The sequence below is a fragment of the Salmo trutta genome, chromosome 32 (genome assembly GCF_901001165.1).
Source record: "Salmo trutta chromosome 32, fSalTru1.1, whole genome shotgun sequence".
In the NCBI taxonomy this organism is placed as follows: domain Eukaryota; kingdom Metazoa; phylum Chordata; class Actinopteri; order Salmoniformes; family Salmonidae; genus Salmo; species Salmo trutta.
The window spans coordinates 32,113,285-32,131,861 of record NC_042988.1 but is presented as its reverse complement, the minus strand read 5'-3'; the positions used below and the strand labels follow the sequence as shown (position 1 = coordinate 32,131,861).

Here is an 18,577-nt window from a genome sequence, read left to right as displayed (position 1 = left end):
TCTACAGTACAACACAGAGAACCTTATTCCCCTCTACAGTACAACACAGAGAACCTTATTCCCCTCTACAGTACAACACAGAGAACCTTATTCCCCTCTACAGTACAACACAGAGAACCTTATTCCCCTCTACAGTACAACACAGAGAAACTTATTCCCCTCTACAGTACAACACAGAGAACCTTATTCCCCTCTACAGTACAACACAGAGAACCTTATTCCCCTCTACAGTACAACACAGAGAACCTTATTCCCCTCTACAGTACAACACAGAGAAACTTATTCCCCTCTACAGTACAACACAGAGAAACTTATTCCCCTCTACAGTACAACACAGAGAAACTTATTCCCCTCTACAGTACAACACAGAGAAACTTATTCCCCTCTACAGTACAACACAGAGAAACTTATTCCCCTCTACAGTACAACACAGAGAAACTTATTCCCCTCTACAGTACAACACAGAGAAACTTATTCCCCTCTACAGTACAACACAGAGAAACTTATTCCCCTCTACAGTACAACACAGAGAAACTTATTCCCCTCTACAGTACAACACAGAGAACCTTATTCCCCTCTACAGTACAACACAGAGAACCTTATTCCCCTCTACAGTACAACACAGAGAACCTTATTCCCCTCTACAGTACAACACAGAGAACCTTATTCCCCTCTACAGTACAACACAGAGAACCTTATTCCCCTCTACAGTACAACACAGAGAACCTTATTCCCCTCTACAGTACAACACAGAGAACCTTATTCCCCTCTACAGTACAACACAGAGAAACTTATTCCCCTCTACAGTACAACACAGAGAACCTTATTCCCCTCTACAGTACAACACAGAGAACCTTATTCCCCTCTACAGTACAACACAGAGAACCTTATTCCCCTCTACAGTACAACACAGAGAACCTTATTCCCCTCTACAGTACAACACAGAGAACCTTATTCCCCTACTACAAAAGAAATTACAACACAGAGAAACTTATTCCCCTCTACAGTACAACACAGAGAACCTTATCCCCCTCTACAGTACAACACAGAGAACCTTATTCCCCTCTACAGTACAACACAGAGAACCTTATTCCCCTCTACAGTACAACACAGAGAACCTTATTCCCCTCTACAGTACAACACAGAGAACCTTATTCCCCTCTACAGTACAACACAGAGAAACTTATTCCCCTCTACAGTACAACACAGAGAAACTTATTCCCCTCTACAGTACAACACAGAGAAACTTATTCCCCTCTACAGTACAACACAGAGAACCTTATTCCCCTCTACAGTACAACACAGAGAAAGTTATTCCCCTCTACAGTACAACACAGAGAAACTTATTCCCCTCTACAGTACAACACAGAGAAAGTTATTCCCCTCTACAGTACAACACAGAGAAACTTATTCCCCTCTACAGTACAACACAGAGAAACTTATTCCCCTCTACAGTACAACACAGAGAAAGTTATTCCCCTCTACAGTACAACACAGAGAAAGTTATTCCCCTCTACAGTACAACACAGAGAAAGTTATTCCCCTCTACAGTACAACACAGAGAAAGTTATTCCCCTCTACAGTACAACACAGAGAAACTTATTCCCCTCTACAGTACAACACAGAGAAACTTATTCCCCTCTACAGTACAACACAGAGAAAGTTATTCCCCTCTACAGTACAACACAGAGAAACTTATTCCCCTCTACAGTACAACACAGAGAAACTTATTCCCCTCTACAGTACAACACAGAGAAAGTATTCCCCTCTACAGTACAACACAGAGAAAGTTATTCCCCTCTACAGTACAACACAGAGAAACGTATTCCCCTCTACAGTACAACACAGAGAAACTTATTCCCCTCTACAGTACAACACAGAGAAACGTATTCCCCTCTACAGTACAACACAGAGAAACTTATTCCCCTCTACAGTACAACACAGATAAACTTATTCCCCTCTACAGTACAACACAGAGAAAGTTATTCCCCTCTACAGTACAACACAGAGAACCTTATTCCCCTCTACAGTACAACACAGAGAAACTTATTCCCCTCTACAGTACAACACAGAGAAACTTATTCCCCTCTACAGTACAACACAGAGAAACTTCACAAAAAGCCTATTCCCCTCTACAGCCATACCTCAGTACATCTGAGTGGAACTTTTTATCAAGACAAACAAATACACACTAACATAAACATGCACACTCACACACAGTAGTGGTGCTCCTGGGCAGCAGAGTAAAGAGAGAGCTAGTACTGTACCACAGACAAAACAGGAAACTAGAAGAGACGGAGGGAGAAAAAGAAAAGCAGAGAAAAAGAGAGGGGAGAACAAGGAAACCACACACAGTACACACTACGAGGGAGGCAGAACCGCAAACTCACCGTGTGTGTTGTCCCGTGCTGAAGAGCAGCCCCCTAGTGCGAGCCAGTCCAGTCACCGAGGAACCCCACGGCCCCTCCCACCTCACCCTGTCATGTGACACTGGACCACAGGCATGCCACACCCCCCTCTCACTCACACCACCCTCCCCTCAACATGAAACATCTTCAGAGAGAGAGGGTAAACGCTTCTCATGCTTCCCATCTGAAACAGTTGGTAAGAGTTTGTGCATACAGTATCAGTCAAAAAAACACACCTATTCATTCCAGGATTTTTATTTATTTGTTTCTATTTTCTACATTGTAGAATAATAGTGAAGTCATCAAAACTATGAAATAACACACATGGAATCATGTAGTAACCAAAAAGTGTTCAACAAATTAAAGTATATTTTACAATTTGAGATTCTTCAAAGTAACCACCCTTTGCCTTGATGACAGCTTTGCACACACTTGGCATTCTCTCAACCAGCTTCATGAAGTATTCACCTGGAATGAATTTCAATTAACAGGTGTGCCTTTTCAAAAGTTCATTTGTGGAATTGTTTTCCTTCTTAATGTGTTTGAGCCGATCAGTTGTGTTGTGACAAGGTAGGGGTGGTATACAGAAGATAGCCCTATTTGGTAAAAGACCAAGTCCATATTATGGCAAGAACAGCTCAAATAAGCAAAGTGAAACGACAGCCCATCATTACTTTAAGACATGAAGGTCAGTCAATGTAGAACATTTCAAGAACTTCAAAAGCTTCTTTAAGTGCAGTTGCAAAAACCATCAAGTGCTATGATGAAACTGGCTCTCATGAGGACCGAATAAATGCTTCACAGTTCAAGTAACAGACACATCTCAACATCAACTGTTCAGATGAGACTGCATGAATCAGGCCTTCATGGTCAAATTGAAACCACTACTAAAGGACATCAATAAGAAGAAGACTTGCTTGGGCCAAGAAACATAAGCAATGGACATTAGACCAGTGGAAATCTGTCCTAATCTGTCTAATGACTCCAAAATTAAGATTTTTGGTTCTACCCGCCAAGTCTCTGAGATGCAGAGTAGGTGAACGGATGATCCCCGCATGTGTGGTTCCCACTGTGAAGCATGGAGGAGGTGGTGTGGGGGTGCTTTGATGGTGACACTATCAGTGAAATATTTAGAATTCAAGGCACACTTAACCAGCATGGCTACGGCCTCCCAAGTGGCGCAGTGGTCTAAGGCACTGCATCGCTGTGCCACTAGAGATTCTGGGTTCGAGTCCAGGCTCTGTCGCAGCCGGCCATGACCGGGAGGCCCCTGGGGCGGCGCACAATTGGCCCAGCGTCGTCCGGGTTAGGGAGGGTTTGGCCAGCAGGGATGTCCTTGTTTCATTGCGCACTAGCGACTCCTGTGGCGGGCCGGGCGCAGTGCACGCTGACAGGGTCGCCAGGTGTACGGTGTTTCCTCCGACACATTGGTGCGGCTGGCTTCCAGGTTGATGGGCATTGTGTCAAGAAGCAGTGCGGCTTGGCTTGGTTGGGTTGTGTTGTGTTTCGGAGGACGCATGGCTCTCGACCTTCGCCTCTCCCGAGTCCGTACGAGACAAGACTAACTACTACCAATTGGATACCACGAAACTGGGGAGAAAAAAGGGGTGAAAAATACAAAAAAAACCTCAAAAAACAGCATGGCTACCACAGCATTCTGCAGTGATACACTATCCCATCTGGTTTGCACTTAGTGGGACTATCATTTGTTTTCAAGAGGACAATGAGCCAACACACCACCAAGCTGTGTAAGAGCTATTTGACCAAGAAGGAGAGTGATTGAGTGCTGCATCAGATGACCTGGCCTCCACAACCACCCGACCTCAACCCAATTGAGATGGTTTGGGATGAGTTGGACCGCAGAGTGAAGGAAAAGTGCTCAGCATATGTGGGAACTCCTTCAAGACTGTTGGAAAAGCATTCCAGGTGAAGCTGGTTGAGAGAATGCCAAGAGTGTGCAAAGCTGTCGTCAAGACAAAGGGTGGCTACTTTGAAGAATCTCAAATATATGTTTAACACTTTTTGGGTTACAACATGATTCCATATGTGTCATTTCATAGTTTTGATGTCTTCACTATTATTCTACAATGTAGAAAATAGTAAAAATAAAGAAAAACCCTTGAATGAGTAGGTGTGTCCAAACTTTTGACTGGTACTGTATATTATGATGACATTTTGTGACGTTTTTGTTGATTTTGGTCTTTGGCAAGGGTTTATTCTGCTGTTCGTGCACACAATATTATCTCAAGGAAGCTGAAGGTCGTGAGCCGAAATCTACGCACATTCGTCGGTTATTGGTCAATAGTAGGGATTCTTCAACTAAGTGTTTGTCATTCAACGCTAGACGACTCGTTTTCATGTTTAAAAAAATTACTTCAGAAATACTGCACCAAACATCTTAGTTAGATGTACAAATGCGCAACAAAAATCTACATCTGAGTTCTTACATTAATTCTGACCATTTTGAGGAAGTATATACTGGCTACGGCATCTCAAGATGGACAAACAGTACTATTGCCACTTTTTTCTTGTTTGTTTTTCAAGCAAAGTTCTTCTAAGGGAGTATGAGAGCACACTCATTCTTAAGGCTTCCACATGCTTCGGTTCGGCTGGCGTCTAGCCATTTCTGTGTGTGTGTGTGTGTGTGTGTGTGTGTGTGTGTGTGTGTGTGTGTGTGTGTGTGTGTGTGTGTGTGTAGACACACCGTCCCTGCCCCTCTACCCCTCATCCTTCCCTTCCCCCTAGCCTCTGGCCTCAGGTTTGAGAGAAGCCAGCCTGTCCATCCCCCTGGTCCTCCTGTCTGTCCCTGATTTACAACCCTCCAATGACCTGCTTCAACCCTTTGTTCCTGGAATTCACAGGATCCCAATCATTCCACAACACATACCAGAGGACTAGCGGGACCAAATAAACATGACATGTGTTTACTTGCTATTGTGGGAGCTACATCCAACAATGGATGAGGAGGATTGAGAAGTAGGTTAAATATTTAATACTGAAAATGTGTAGCAGGTTTAAGTGTTGCAACACTGTCCATACCTGAGAAAGGGATAACATCTTGTAATTCTTTTTGACCACAATTTTACCACCATAGCCCCATCTCTCAGCTTTATGGCATTAACAAACCACTGTGGGGCTGCTGTTCGGCTGAAACAAACATTCAGGAGTGTGCCTTTAATTCTGGATCATTAAAGATTAAAGGAGAGTTGCTCCCTTTAAATCCCAGTTCTACAGTGGTTCTAGTTTCTACTGCAGTGGTTCTAGTTTCTACTGCAGTGGTTCTAGTTTCTACTGCAGTGGTTCTAGTTTCTACTGCAGTGGTGTACATACTGCTCCAGGGAGAGGCATGTCTCAATAGGTTCTTTGATACAACTGGTTGTCTGTGATTAAAGAGCGAAGAAAACAGCTGTGTTTCTGGCCACACAGGAAGTGAAATTATATACCTACCAGGGGCTAAAGCACCAACTGTCTAACACACACACACGCAATCCATCACCTGAGTTTTTTTTTGGGGGGGGGGAGGGGTGAAAGCGATCACGTTTTCACATTTAACCAAATACCTCATTCGTTTTTACAGCAACTACTGTTTCTGGATGGATGGCTTTATTTGGTTTCATTCATCACAAACCTTGCTGGTCTAGTGAAATGATTGAGTCTGTACTTTTTGAAAAGTCTTAGGGTAATTTATGTAAGAAGCTGAATGTTTTCTCTGAACAGGAGGAGAAAGTGAGCAACTGGAAAAAGTAACCTTGGACAGATGACCAAAATCTCCCCCAAAAATGCCATGGTTGTAGATTCATGACAGGTCCCAGTTTATGTCCAACCCTCACACACCAGCCCTGAAGAACCCACATCCACCTAACTATTAGACTGCGTGCCAAATGGCACCCAATTCCCATAGGGCTCTGGTCAAAAGTAGTGCACTACATAGGGAATAAGGTGCCATTAGGGAGGCAGATTTACACAGTGCCTTACTCTAGCCTAATACTCCCTCAACATACACCCTCAGCACACATCCAGCCAGCTCCCCACTTCCTGCTCAGGGTCAGAGGGGTGATCATGTATCAACATCAACTGGGAGTAAAAATAAATCCTGGGTGCATTTAGTCCGTTTTACAATGCTTATAAGAAGCCCTGAATTCTCTAACTACAGGCGCCCTATTTCAAAGCCCTGTATTGTGTGCGTGTGTATAAAAATCAGTAAATGCAGAGAAACTATGTTTAAAGAGGGGACCGCTAAGTAGATAAACCGTCAGAGTTCTGTGGTTTTCGGAGCACAAGATTGACTTCATCACAGCGTTGCTGTCTTTTCTGAGAGTTTTAGAGCCACCCATTCGCTGAAGCATTCCCAGCTGTGTTGCTAAGCGCTGTGCCAGATTGATCTGGTCAGTACCAGGGTAGTGTAGACTGAGCATGTGCAGATTGAAGATGCCTCCGTAACCAGAGCCCCTGGGTTCCTCCAACACAACAGTAACTCTCATCACTATCCCTTAGACAGGACAAGTCAAAGAGGGAGAGAGCACTATCCAACTTTTACAGGATAACAAAAGCGCTGTGGAAGGATAACAGCTTTTTTTAATATGTTCTTTAGAGTGTCTCCAACTATTTCTTCTGGTTTTCTGATACAGCGATAGAAGAAGAGAGAGAGAGTACTGGAGCAAGAGGGAGAGAGAGAGAGTACTGGAGCAAGAGGGAGAGAGAGAGAGTACTGGAGCAAGAGGGAGAGAGAGAGTACTGGAGCAAGAGTGAGAGAGTACTGGAGCAAGAGGGAGAGAGTACTGGAGCAAGAGGGAGAGAGAGAGAGTACTGGAGCAAGAGGGAGAGAGAGAGAGTACTGGAGCAAGAGGGAGAGAGAGAGAGTACTGGAGCAAGACGGAGAGAGAGAGTACTGGAGCAAGACGGAGAGAGAGAGTACTGGAGCAAGACGGAGAGAGAGAGTACTGGAGCAAGAGGGAGAGAGAGAGTACTGGAGCAAGAGGGAGAGAGAGAGTACTGGAGCAAGAGGGAGAGAGAGAGTACTGGAGCAAGAGGGAGAGAGAGTACTGGAGCAAGAGGGAGAGAGAGTACTAGAGCAAGAGGGAGAGAGAGTACTGGAGCAAGAGGGAGAGAGAGTACTGGAGCAAGAGGGAGAGAGAGTACTGGAGCAAGAGGGAGAGAGAGTACTGGAGCAAGAGGGAGAGAGAGTACTGGAGCAAGAGGGAGAGAGAGTACTGGAGCAAGAGGGAGAGAGAGTACTGGAGCAAGAGGGAGAGAGAGTACTGGAGCAAGAGGGAGAGAGAGTACTGGAGCAAGAGGGAGAGAGAGTACTGGAGCAAGAGGGAGAGAGAGTACTAGAGCAAGAGGGAGAGAGAGTACTGGAGCAAGAGGGAGAGAGAGTACTGGAGCAAGAGGGAGAGAGAGTACTAGAGCAAGAGGGAGAGAGAGTACTGGAGCAAGAGGGAGAGAGAGTACTAGAGCAAGAGGGAGAGAGAGTACTGGAGCAAGAGGGAGAGAGAGTACTGGAGCAAGAGGGAGAGAGAGTACTGGAGCAAGAGGGAGAGAGAGTACTGGAGCAAGAGGGAGAGAGAGTACTGGAACAAGAGGGAGAGAGAGTACTGGAGCAAGAGGGAGAGAGAGTACTGGAGCAAGAGGGAGAGAGAGTACTGGAGCAAGAGGGAGAGAGAGTACTGGAGCAAGAGGGAGAGAGAGTACTGGAGCAAGAGAGTTTTCTTCCCTCCCTGTCAGCCCAGAGGCCTTACTTTAGGTAAACATGGTAACCTGCCATCAGTGTCTGTTCCCTTTTTCCACTGAATTACAGAAAGAGTTTTGACTTGGCTCTAATGAAGACCATTTACTAGGCAGAGTCGCGCACACACACACACACACACACACACACACACACACACACACACACACACACACACACACACACACACACACACACACACACACACACACACACACACACACACACACACACACACACACGAGTACTTACAAAACTCAGTGTGTCCTTGTCTTGTTTTCCAGTGGAGCTGCTCAGTGTTGTCCTGCTGTAAAGTTCTGAGAAGACTGAATCTTAAAGACAAAATGTTGTACTGTACAACCCTCCCCTCACTTCTCGAAGTCTAGCTTTCCACTCAAAACTTGGCCCCTCTTTTCAGGCTTGTCTCTTTTTCATTCCTCTGTTCTCTCTCCCTCCATCTCATCTCTCCATAGCTGAGCATCTAGCAGGGGTCCCTGGGGCCCAGAGGACTGTGGAAGGATTGGCTCTATTCTGTACATTACTACACCCTCAACATTGATAACACACTGTATTTCTGCAGTGGGAACAAGGCTAACGCACTGCTCATCCACCCCCCACCACCATTCCTCCACCAACCTCCCCATAGATTCATGAGTCCCTAATTCATCCCAGCCAAGCCTACTGAAGTCAGAGTCACTAAATATCAAACCAGCCATATCCTAACCAAACCTGGTCCAAGATCTGTTTGTGCAGTCTCGTCTACTTCAAAGGCCATAGTTGGCAAGACAGCACAAACTGATCTGGTACCAGGCTAGCTGTATCCTACCTGAAAGCAGAGATGTCAGCAGAGAGGCCCATCTGAAGGACATAGTAGAGGGACATCATCTTATTGTATGATCAGACATTGAATGACACGTGTTTTTCTCATTAGCAAAAACTGCATCACAAAATAAGTCCAACAGTCTCTCCTAAACATCGTTGACTCCAAACTGACTGAACACAGAGTGATGCCAGAGCTAAAGCCAACCATAATTTGTTTGATCGGCACAACTTGGCTCGTGCCTTTAGTATCGACTCCATTTGAGTGGCTGCCCTGCGGAGAACATGGGCTTTCCAAGATAAAAGATCTTCGTTTGACGGAGACGCAATGCCAGAAACCCAATAGCAGGGGCCCTGTGGGCTGATGTTACTGGGCTAGATGGAGCCAAGATGGAGACGGGTCTTGGCAGGGACAGTGGAGAGCTGCTTGGCTGACCTCCCCATGCGTGTGCTGCAGCGGGGCTTTCAGACCATAGAAACACAATGTATAGATTGAAGAAACATGGCATTTTCAGTGTTTCAAATCACATTTGGTTTGTTCAACTATGGTTCCAATCAGAAATGTTCAGCCAAATATCAGATTACATGCATTTCATTACCGGTGACTGAATTTCAAACAAATGTTCTGCAATCATTCACATAGCTGAAATACACAGAGAGCAGAGAGGAACAGTGCCATATCATAGAAGTAGGAAACCAGTTCCAAACCATTTCTCCAGTCTGTGTAGGTGGGATGTACAGACAGCGAGGAGAGGAGTGTGAGAAAGAGAACAAAGTGAATCGCCTGATTGAGGTGTGTGTGTGTGTGTGTGTGTGTGTGTGTGTGTGTGTGTGTGTGTGTGTGTGTGTGTGTGTGTGTGTGTGTGTGTGTGTGTGTGTGTGTGTGTGTGTGTTTGTGGAGAGAGATTGAGAGGAGAAAAGGACCGACGTGAATAGCCAGCTTGTGTCCCACAGGTTTCCAGACTGAAGGCTGAGAATTCAGTGGGCCGCCTCAGGAGGACGGAGAGAGAAGGAGAAGACCGAGAGACCAAACAGGACCACTATTGTTCCCATACAGTATACGGGGAAACCCAAAATAAGGGCATGTGAAGGCCGAATCACGCACATTTTAGTGGGAAAAGCAGTTCTGTCGAGTCATGTCTGCATTGTAGTCATTCTACACCTTCACTACATTCTAATAATCCCTTTCGAAGAGAAAAGTCAAGTTCAAATGTTGGGCCCGTAAGTGTCTGAGTATAAGTGCTGATCTAGCATCAGTTTTGAGTTTTAGATGATAATGAATAAGGTTGGAGAGTTTCTAGAAACCTCTAGGCCTACGTTAGAAAGTATAAAGTGTAGTGTACAGTGGGAACAGAATCAGCTAATGCCCTCTATTGTCGTCAATGTGAAAGACGTGGGAGTTTAATTAACTACCAGAAATACAAAGCTTCCTGGGTTTCATTTTTAACTAAAACACTTATTTTACCTCAGCAGTATATCCTTCTGGGCCATCCTGTCAGAAAATACAAGAAAAGATAGGAAATCGTGTCTGTATGTATAGGGGTGTCATATGGGTGCAGAGCTCTGGGAAAGGAGGAAGTACTTCCTCTAACATGCTGATATAAACCCAGCAGAGCACTACAGTGAATCATCCCATAGAGCTGAGTTAAGTAGAGCAGTCCATTGAACAATAATGAGATTAACTTGAATGGGAAGGTCTGTTCTAGTTACTCCAGACCTTACCTCACTGACTTTCCCTCTGCATAAAAACACTACTGCCTGGCTAAGGCTTGCTGCTGGTCCCAAACCATCTCTCCACACCTTTAGTCAAGTATGTATACATTACCAAAATAGTGGAAGTAAAGAACAACAAACTCAGATGCTAGGGACAAGAAACAAAACAAGAAACAAATACTGGGCCTCCTGAGTAGTGCAGCGGTCTGAGGCACTGCATCGCAGTTCTAGAGGCGTCACTACAGATCCGGGTTCGATCCCGGGCTGTGTTGCAGCTGGCCATGACCGGGAACCCATGAGGCGGCACACAATTGGCCCAGCGTCGTCCGGGTTAGGTGAGGGTTTGGCCAGCTAGAACGTCCTTGTCCTATCGCGCTCTAGCGACTCCTTGTGGCGCCGGGGCACATGCACTCTGACTTCAGTCGCCAGCCTTACGGTGTTTCCTCCGACACATTGGTGCGGATGGCTCTCAGGTTAAGCGAGTAGTGTGTCAAGAAGCAGTGCGGCTTGGCAGGGTTGTGTTTCGGAGGATGCATGGCTCTTGACTAGAGGTTGACCGATTAAAAAGCATGGCCGATTAATTAGGGCGATTTCAAGTTTTCATAACAATCGGTAATCGGCATTTTGGAATACCGATTATGGCCGATTACATTGCAATCCACGAGGAGACTGCGTGGCAGTCTGACCACCTGTTACGCGAGTGCAGCAAGGAGCCAAGGTAAGTTGCTAGCTAGCATTAAACTTATCTTATAAAAAACAATCAATCTTTACATAATTACTAGTCAATGCAGTGCCTGTTAATTTATTAACGAATCACAACCTACTTCGCCAAACGGGTGATGATTTAACAAAAATGCATTCGCTAAAAAAAAGCACGATCGTTGCACCAAATGTACCTAACAATAAACATCAATGCATTTCTTAAAATCAATACACAAGTATATATTTTTTTAACCTGCATATTTAGTTAAGAAATTCATGTTAGCAGGCAATATTAACTAGGGAAATCGTGTCACTTCTCTTGCGTTCAGTGCAAGCAGAGTCAGGGTATAAGCAGCCGTTTGGGCCGCCTGGCTCGTTGCGAACTGTGTGAAGACCATTTCTTCCTAACAAAAGACCGTAATTAATTTGCCAGAATTGTACATAATTATGACATAACATTGAAGGTTGTGCAATGTAACAGCAATATTTAGACTTAGGGTTGCCACCCGTTCGATAAAATATGGAACGGTTCAGTATTTCACTGAAATAATAAATATTTTGTTTTCGAAATGATAGTTTCCGGATTTGACCATATGAATGACCCAAGGCTCGTATTTCTGTGTGTTTATCTTATAATTAAGTCTATGATTTGATAGAGCAGTCTGACTGAGTGGTGGTAGGCAGCAGCAGCAGGCTTGTAAACGTTCATTCAAACAGCACTTTCCTGCGTTTGCCAGCAGCTCTTCGCAATGCTTGAAGCACAGAGCTGTTTATGACTTCAAGCCTATCAACTCCCGAGATTAGGCTGGCAATACTAAAGTGCCTATAAGAACATCCAATAGTCAAAGGTATATGAAATACAAATGGTATAGAGAGAAATAGTCCTATAATAACTACAATCTAAAACTTATTACCTGGGAATATTGAAGACTCATGTTAAAAGGAACCACCAGCTTTCATATGTTCTCATGTTCTGAGCAAGGAACTTAAACGTTAGCTTTTTTACATGGAACATATTGCACTTTTACTTTCTTCTCCAACACCGCATTTTTGCATTATTTAAACCAATTTGTACATGTTTCATTATTTATTTGAGACTAAATTTATTGTATTTTTGTATTATATTTAGTTAAAATAAAAGTGTTCATTCAGTATTGTTGTAATTGTCATTATTACAAATATATATACCATTTTTTTTAAAGGAAATAAAAAATAAAAAATAATTGGTATTGGCTTTTTTCGGGCCTCCAATAATCGGTATCGGCGTAGAAAAATCATAATCGGTTGACGTCTACTGTACTCTCGACCTTCGCATTTCCCAAGTCCGTACGGAAGTTGCAGCAATGGGACAAGACTGTGACTACCAATTGGATATCACGAAATTGGGAAGAAAAAGGGTTAAAAAGTATTATTATATAATAATCAATTGTAATAGAAAGGAAATCCCCACACCTTGCCCGTTTTCTCCTGTATTTCTATTAGCAACATAGATGAAGTATGTACTGTACAGTATATACATAGCCAGCACAGTCTAAAAAAAAGCCTGAGCTGGCACACACCCAGAGAAAATTATTTAGTGTAGAGGTGCTGACTAACGGAGAATAAACTGGAAACTATAAAAACAAAGAGTCCCACACACTCCATATCTATTACCTCTAGGTAATTTATTGGGTAAAAAAAAACAAAAAAACACCAACGTCTCGGCATCACTGTGCCTTCTTCTGGGCAGCACAGTGGTATAACAGATCCACAAGCTGATCAAATGTTTACTGACAAAGCAGATAGTGTAGGACATCCCCTATCCACTCTAAGATATCTATACAGTGGGATGGCAATATTGTGAGCTATCTTATTGCTATGACAACATCAAGACAACAGGGCTACGCTGCAATACGATCAGGACGTCCCTAGTGACACAAAGCTGGTGACATAAATGTAACAGGACATACGCCTTTGTCAAGTCATGTATACGAAGTGTAATGTAATCTCTTACAGACAGTGGGGAATACATGCCTAGTTACCCAAGTCTGGGAGAGATAACCATCTGTGGAAAATACCTACCTAGTTACCTGAATCTGGAAGAGATAAAGACCTGTGTGGAATACCTACCTAGTTACCTGAATCTAGAAGAGATAAAGACCTGTGTGGAATACCTACCTATTTACCTGAGTCTGGAAGAGATAAAGACCTGTGTGGAATACCTACCTAGTTACCTGAATCTAGAAGAGATAAAGACCTGTGTGGAATACCTACCTAGTTACCTGAATCTGGAAGAGATAAAGACCTGTGTGGAATAACTACCTAGTTACCTGAATCTAGAAGAGATAAAGACCTGTGTGGAATAACTACCTAGTTACCTGAATCGGGAAGAGATAAAGACCTGTGTGGAATACCTACCTAGTTACCTGAATCTAGAAGAGATAAAGACCTGTGTGGAATACCTACCTAGTTACCTGAATCTAGAAGAGATAAAGACCTGTGTGGAATACCTACCTAGTTACCTGAATCTAGAAAAGATAAAGACCTGTGTGGAATACCTACCTAGTTACCTGAGTCTGGAAGAGAACCACCTGTGTAACAGCATCTCCTACTGGTTATTGTTAGAGCTGCACCAATGGGATGCTGTTTTGTTGAGGTGTTCATGTCACTGGAGAAACCAACACGTACTGTATGTGGGGTGTGTATCAACAGTCTAAAGTGGAATTTTCTTCTCTACCAGTTTTCTTTGTCTGTGGCGATGCTATCTGTAGAAGTGTCTTCTTTTTCTGGGAGTGTTTAGGTTTTATTTATTTGCACCAAAGAAAACAAGTGAAATACATAAACCATACTAATAAAAAAATAAAAAACTGGTAAAAATGTTGTGCAGGTAAGGTTGGAAGCCCAAAAGGGCTTATATGAAAACCAGACCACCAAAAACAATACAAGTAAAACATTAATTGATCAAGCAGATAATCAAATGTGTTTTTTCTAAATTAGTATACTTTGTTTGTGTGTGAGTTAGGCTACATGGAGGGGATTACTGGGCTGTTTGGTTCATCAGGCAGACCCCTAGTCTACTACTGGGCTGTTTGGTTCATCAGGCTGATCCCTAGTCTACTACTGGGCGGTTTGGTTCATCATGCTGACCCCTAGTCTACTACTAGGTAGTTTGGTTCATCAGGCTGACCCCTGACCCCTAGTCTACTACTGGGTAGTTTGGTTCATCAGGCTGACCCCTAGTCTACTACGGGGTAGTTTGGGTCATCAGGCTGACCCCTAGTCTACTACTGGGTAGTTTGGTTCATCATGCTGACCCCTGACCCCTAGTCTACTACTGGGTAGTTTGGTTCATCAGGCTGACCCCTAGTCTACTACTGGGTAGTTTGGTTCATCAAGCTAACCCCTAGTCTACTACTGGGTAGTTTGGTTCATCAGGCTGACCCCTAGTCTACTACTGGGTAGTTTGGTTCATCAGGCTGACCCCTGACCCCTAGTCTACTACTGGGTAGTTTGGTTCATCAGGCTGACCCCTGACCCCTAGTCTACTACTGGGTAGTTTGGTTCATCAGGCTGACCCCTAGTCTACTACTGGGTAGTTTGGTTCATCAGGCTGACCCCTGACCCCTAGTCTACTACTGGGTAGTTTGGTTCATCAGGCTGACCCCTGACCCCTAGTCTACTACTGGGTAGTTTGGTTCATCATGCTGACCCCTAGTCTACTACTGGGTAGTTTGATTCATCAGGCTGACCCCTGGTCTACTACTGGGTAGTTTGGTTCATCATGCTGACCCCTAGTCTACTACTGGGTGGTTTGGTTCATCATGCTGACCCCTAGTCTACTACTGGGTGGTTTGGTTCATCAGGCTGACCCCTAGTCTACTACTGGGTAGTTTGGTTCATCAGGCTGACCCCTAGTCTACTACTGGGTAGTTTAGTTCATCAGGCTGACCCCTAGTCTACTACTGGGTAGTTTGGTTCATCAGGCTGACCCCTGACCCCTAGTCTACTACTGGGTAGTTTGGTTCATCAGGCTGACCCCTGACCCCTAGTCTACTACTGGGTAGTTTGGTTCATCAGGCTGACCCCTAGTCTACTACTGGGTAGTTTAGTTCATCAGGCTGACCCCTAGTCTACTACTGGGTAGTTTGGTTCATCAGGCTGACCCCTGACCCCTAGTCTACTACTGGGTAGTTTGGTTCATCAGGCTGACCCCTGACCCCTAGTCTACTACTGGGTAGTTTGGTTCATCATGCTGACCCCTAGTCTACTACTGGGTAGTTTGATTCATCAGGCTGACCCCTGGTCTACTACTGGGTAGTTTGGTTCATCATGCTGACCCCTAGTCTACTACTGGGTGGTTTGGTTCATCATGCTGACCCCTAGTCTACTACTGGGTGGTTTGGTTCATCATGCTGACCCCTAGTCTACTACTGGGTAGTTTGGTTCATCAGGCTGACCCCTGACCCCTAGTCTACTACTGGGCTGTTTGGTTCATCATGGAACTCCAGAGTATGGCACCTCTGTACCTGATAGCAAATTGACATGTGAGGTGAGGCAGTGGGGAGGGTAAAAGGTTATGGCAGTATCTTGTGTTGTATGCATGGATTTGGTATCAACCTGAGTCTCTATTCAGTCCCTTTTATCACGATTACTCAACTGAGAAACACAAATCAAAAAAACGTAGATATTTTGTGTGGCCAGAGGAATCAAAGACAGCTTTTCATTGCCGTCTTCTCTCTAAAGCCGGAACGGCACACACACACGACATAAACAACACACACACACAAACACACTTCCCATCTGTAAATTATTCATCACTGAAGACATTTCCGTGCCTTGTGACATGCACAAGTCCAGCTCCTCAGCCATCCCTTCTCCTTGCCATCAATAGCTCTTTATGTGGGAGAGAGGGAAACAAACACCATCTTAATAGGTTGTGACTGCAGCCTGAGAGAACGCTCCCCCAGTCAGCACATGACCCTGCTGCTCCCCTCAGGGAGATACTGAGTCACCCAGAACTATCACTAATTCTGATCAGAAATCACCCCACTAGCATCAAGCTAATCGTCATCAAAATGACTTCACGGTGTTAGCATAGCCTGAAGCTAATTCCCATGATAAGTAACGATTGTACTATTCTGTACTACTCACATTAGCCTGGAGGCTAACTTTGATCAGCAGCTAAAGCTCTCCTCGCTTAAAGGGTCAATCTGCAGTTGCTACATATATTTTTTTACTTTATGATATGCACCCATTTATTCTTGAACTGTCGTAACCTATCAGAACCCAAAATATAAGCTTGTGCTTGTCCACTGTATAGCCTCAAAACATGGTTAAAACTTTGATATCATGAATGGTCAGTCATTGAATCCGTAGCTCTTTTGATGAATTTCAGAGTGGTTATATTTCTCCAGCCCCATTCCTCAGCTTTTTACTGAAACATAGGCAGGGCGATCGCTTGTTATTGTTTCAATTACGATTGCCCCTTTAAGGTTAATTTTTAACATACAGACTAGCTAATTAAAATCGTTTCTACACAGCAGCATAATAGTGAGTCTGATCAATGTGTCATTAGAACTCACAAGGCTCCTGAGGGCTTTTGGCCCCGATGGCCTGACCTTTGCCCTTACAGGATGTCCATCATGTGACCAGAGAGGAATGTGAGTGGACCAAATAAATTAAAAGGACAGAAGTACTGCCCGGACTTATTCCTCTCGACAGGAATGTCCTCCTACTCGGCTGACACACAGGACACATACAGTATGTGGTGTGCGCGTACATACAGTACGTGGTGTGCGCGTACATACAGTACGTGGTGTGCGCGTACATACAGTACGTGGTGTGCGCGTACATACAGTACGTGGTGTGCGCGTACATACAGTACGTGGTGTGCGCGTACATACAGTATGTGGTGTGCGTGTACATACAGTATGTGGTGTGCGCGTGCACACAGACACACATCACCCTAGCAGACCTCTGACAATGAAAAGGCCTCACAACACAACAAGAGACTACAAGATTGCGGTCAGACTAATGATTTCTCTTTCTTTTTCTAAATGTCTATTTGCTGTGTGTCACCCTGCATGACCACATCTCACAGTGGAGGGCTAGCCTACCAACCAAGATCCTCACCAGTCCAGTCCAGTCCAGGGCTAACTAGTCATCCACAGAGCCCATCAGCATGTAATCAAGGCTATGCTCTACTTCCTAACTGGCTGTAAGGAACTCCTTGAATGGCTATTTTTTCTCAAAAAGACAGTGTTGTTCCAGAGCCATGTATGTAGATAGATATATCTATCTGTTCTGTTCTATAGCAGAGCTGTACATGTAGAAATATAGTCTATATGTGGCTCCTATCTGTTCTAGAACTAGTATTCCCACTCCATTCTCCCAATTCTTAGCTTCCATCACACAGCCTTAGAGAGCAAATTAAGCAACTCATGCTATAGAGAGGCTCCTATCTTCAACCAACAAAACATGAGTAAACACTTAAATGACTTCCTGTGGTCAGGGAAAGGTCACGCTACAGTAACGATAGGGGTTAGTGACATCAGAGAGGGGTTTACCGTCGTCCTGCCTTTGGGGTTAAGTCACCTTCTAATAGTCACCTAAGAAGTCACCTCGTTCCTTCACATTACGTTTCCCTCCCTCATCCGTCAAACAGAGCATTAGCAGCAACAAACACCCGACAATATGGTGCCAGTTAGTTGGTCTAACAGTTGACATTCCACAGATACACAGTGAGGTCAACAGAATAAACCAGGGTCGTATACATTAGAGCACAGCGTAGCAAAAGGTTTTGCAATGGAAAACAAAAATGAGCGTTTCTTATTGGTTCAGTCTGTTTTCTTCCATTTGGTGCCTAAAGAATACAAGCTAGTCCTTATGATTAGTACTACTGCACATAGACTTTATGTGTGTGGTTTTCTAAATACTTCCCTTGACACGCTCAGTAATACTGTCCTTAGGCTGTCAGCACTGGCTGCTTAACCCCACCTGAGAGGCAGTGTGTGTGTTTGTCTGTTTACTCTGGCTTGGTTCTGCTCAGTCCTTCAGCTGACAGCCAAGAGAAACTTGAACAAAGGTCCTACAACAGGAAACCAGAGGGACGGAGAGAGAGAGGGAAGGAGAAAGACAAAAGGAGAGCAAGAGAGAGGGAAGGAGAAAGACAAAAGGAGAGCAAGAGAGAGTATGTGTACAGGCTCACTGTGTAGTCACGTCCAAGCCAGGC

The 18,577-nt window shown here is 44.3% G+C and overlaps 1 protein-coding gene across 6 annotated transcripts in view; it reads right to left on the bottom strand.

The window, feature by feature from the left end:
• Window positions 1-18,577, bottom strand: part of LOC115171725 (septin-9-like) — a 136,501-nt gene that overhangs the window by 44,225 nt on the left and 73,699 nt on the right. The window contains exon 1 of one of the 6 annotated variants that reach the window (XM_029728800.1): window positions 2,391-2,469. The exons of 4 other annotated variants lie outside the window; for them this stretch is intronic. The gene's annotated coding sequence lies outside the window, so the exon portion shown is untranslated. Of the gene's footprint in view, window positions 1-2,214; window positions 2,304-2,390; window positions 2,470-18,577 lie in introns of those variants that run through there. One more of the 6 variants, XM_029728801.1, reaches the window with a different exon arrangement.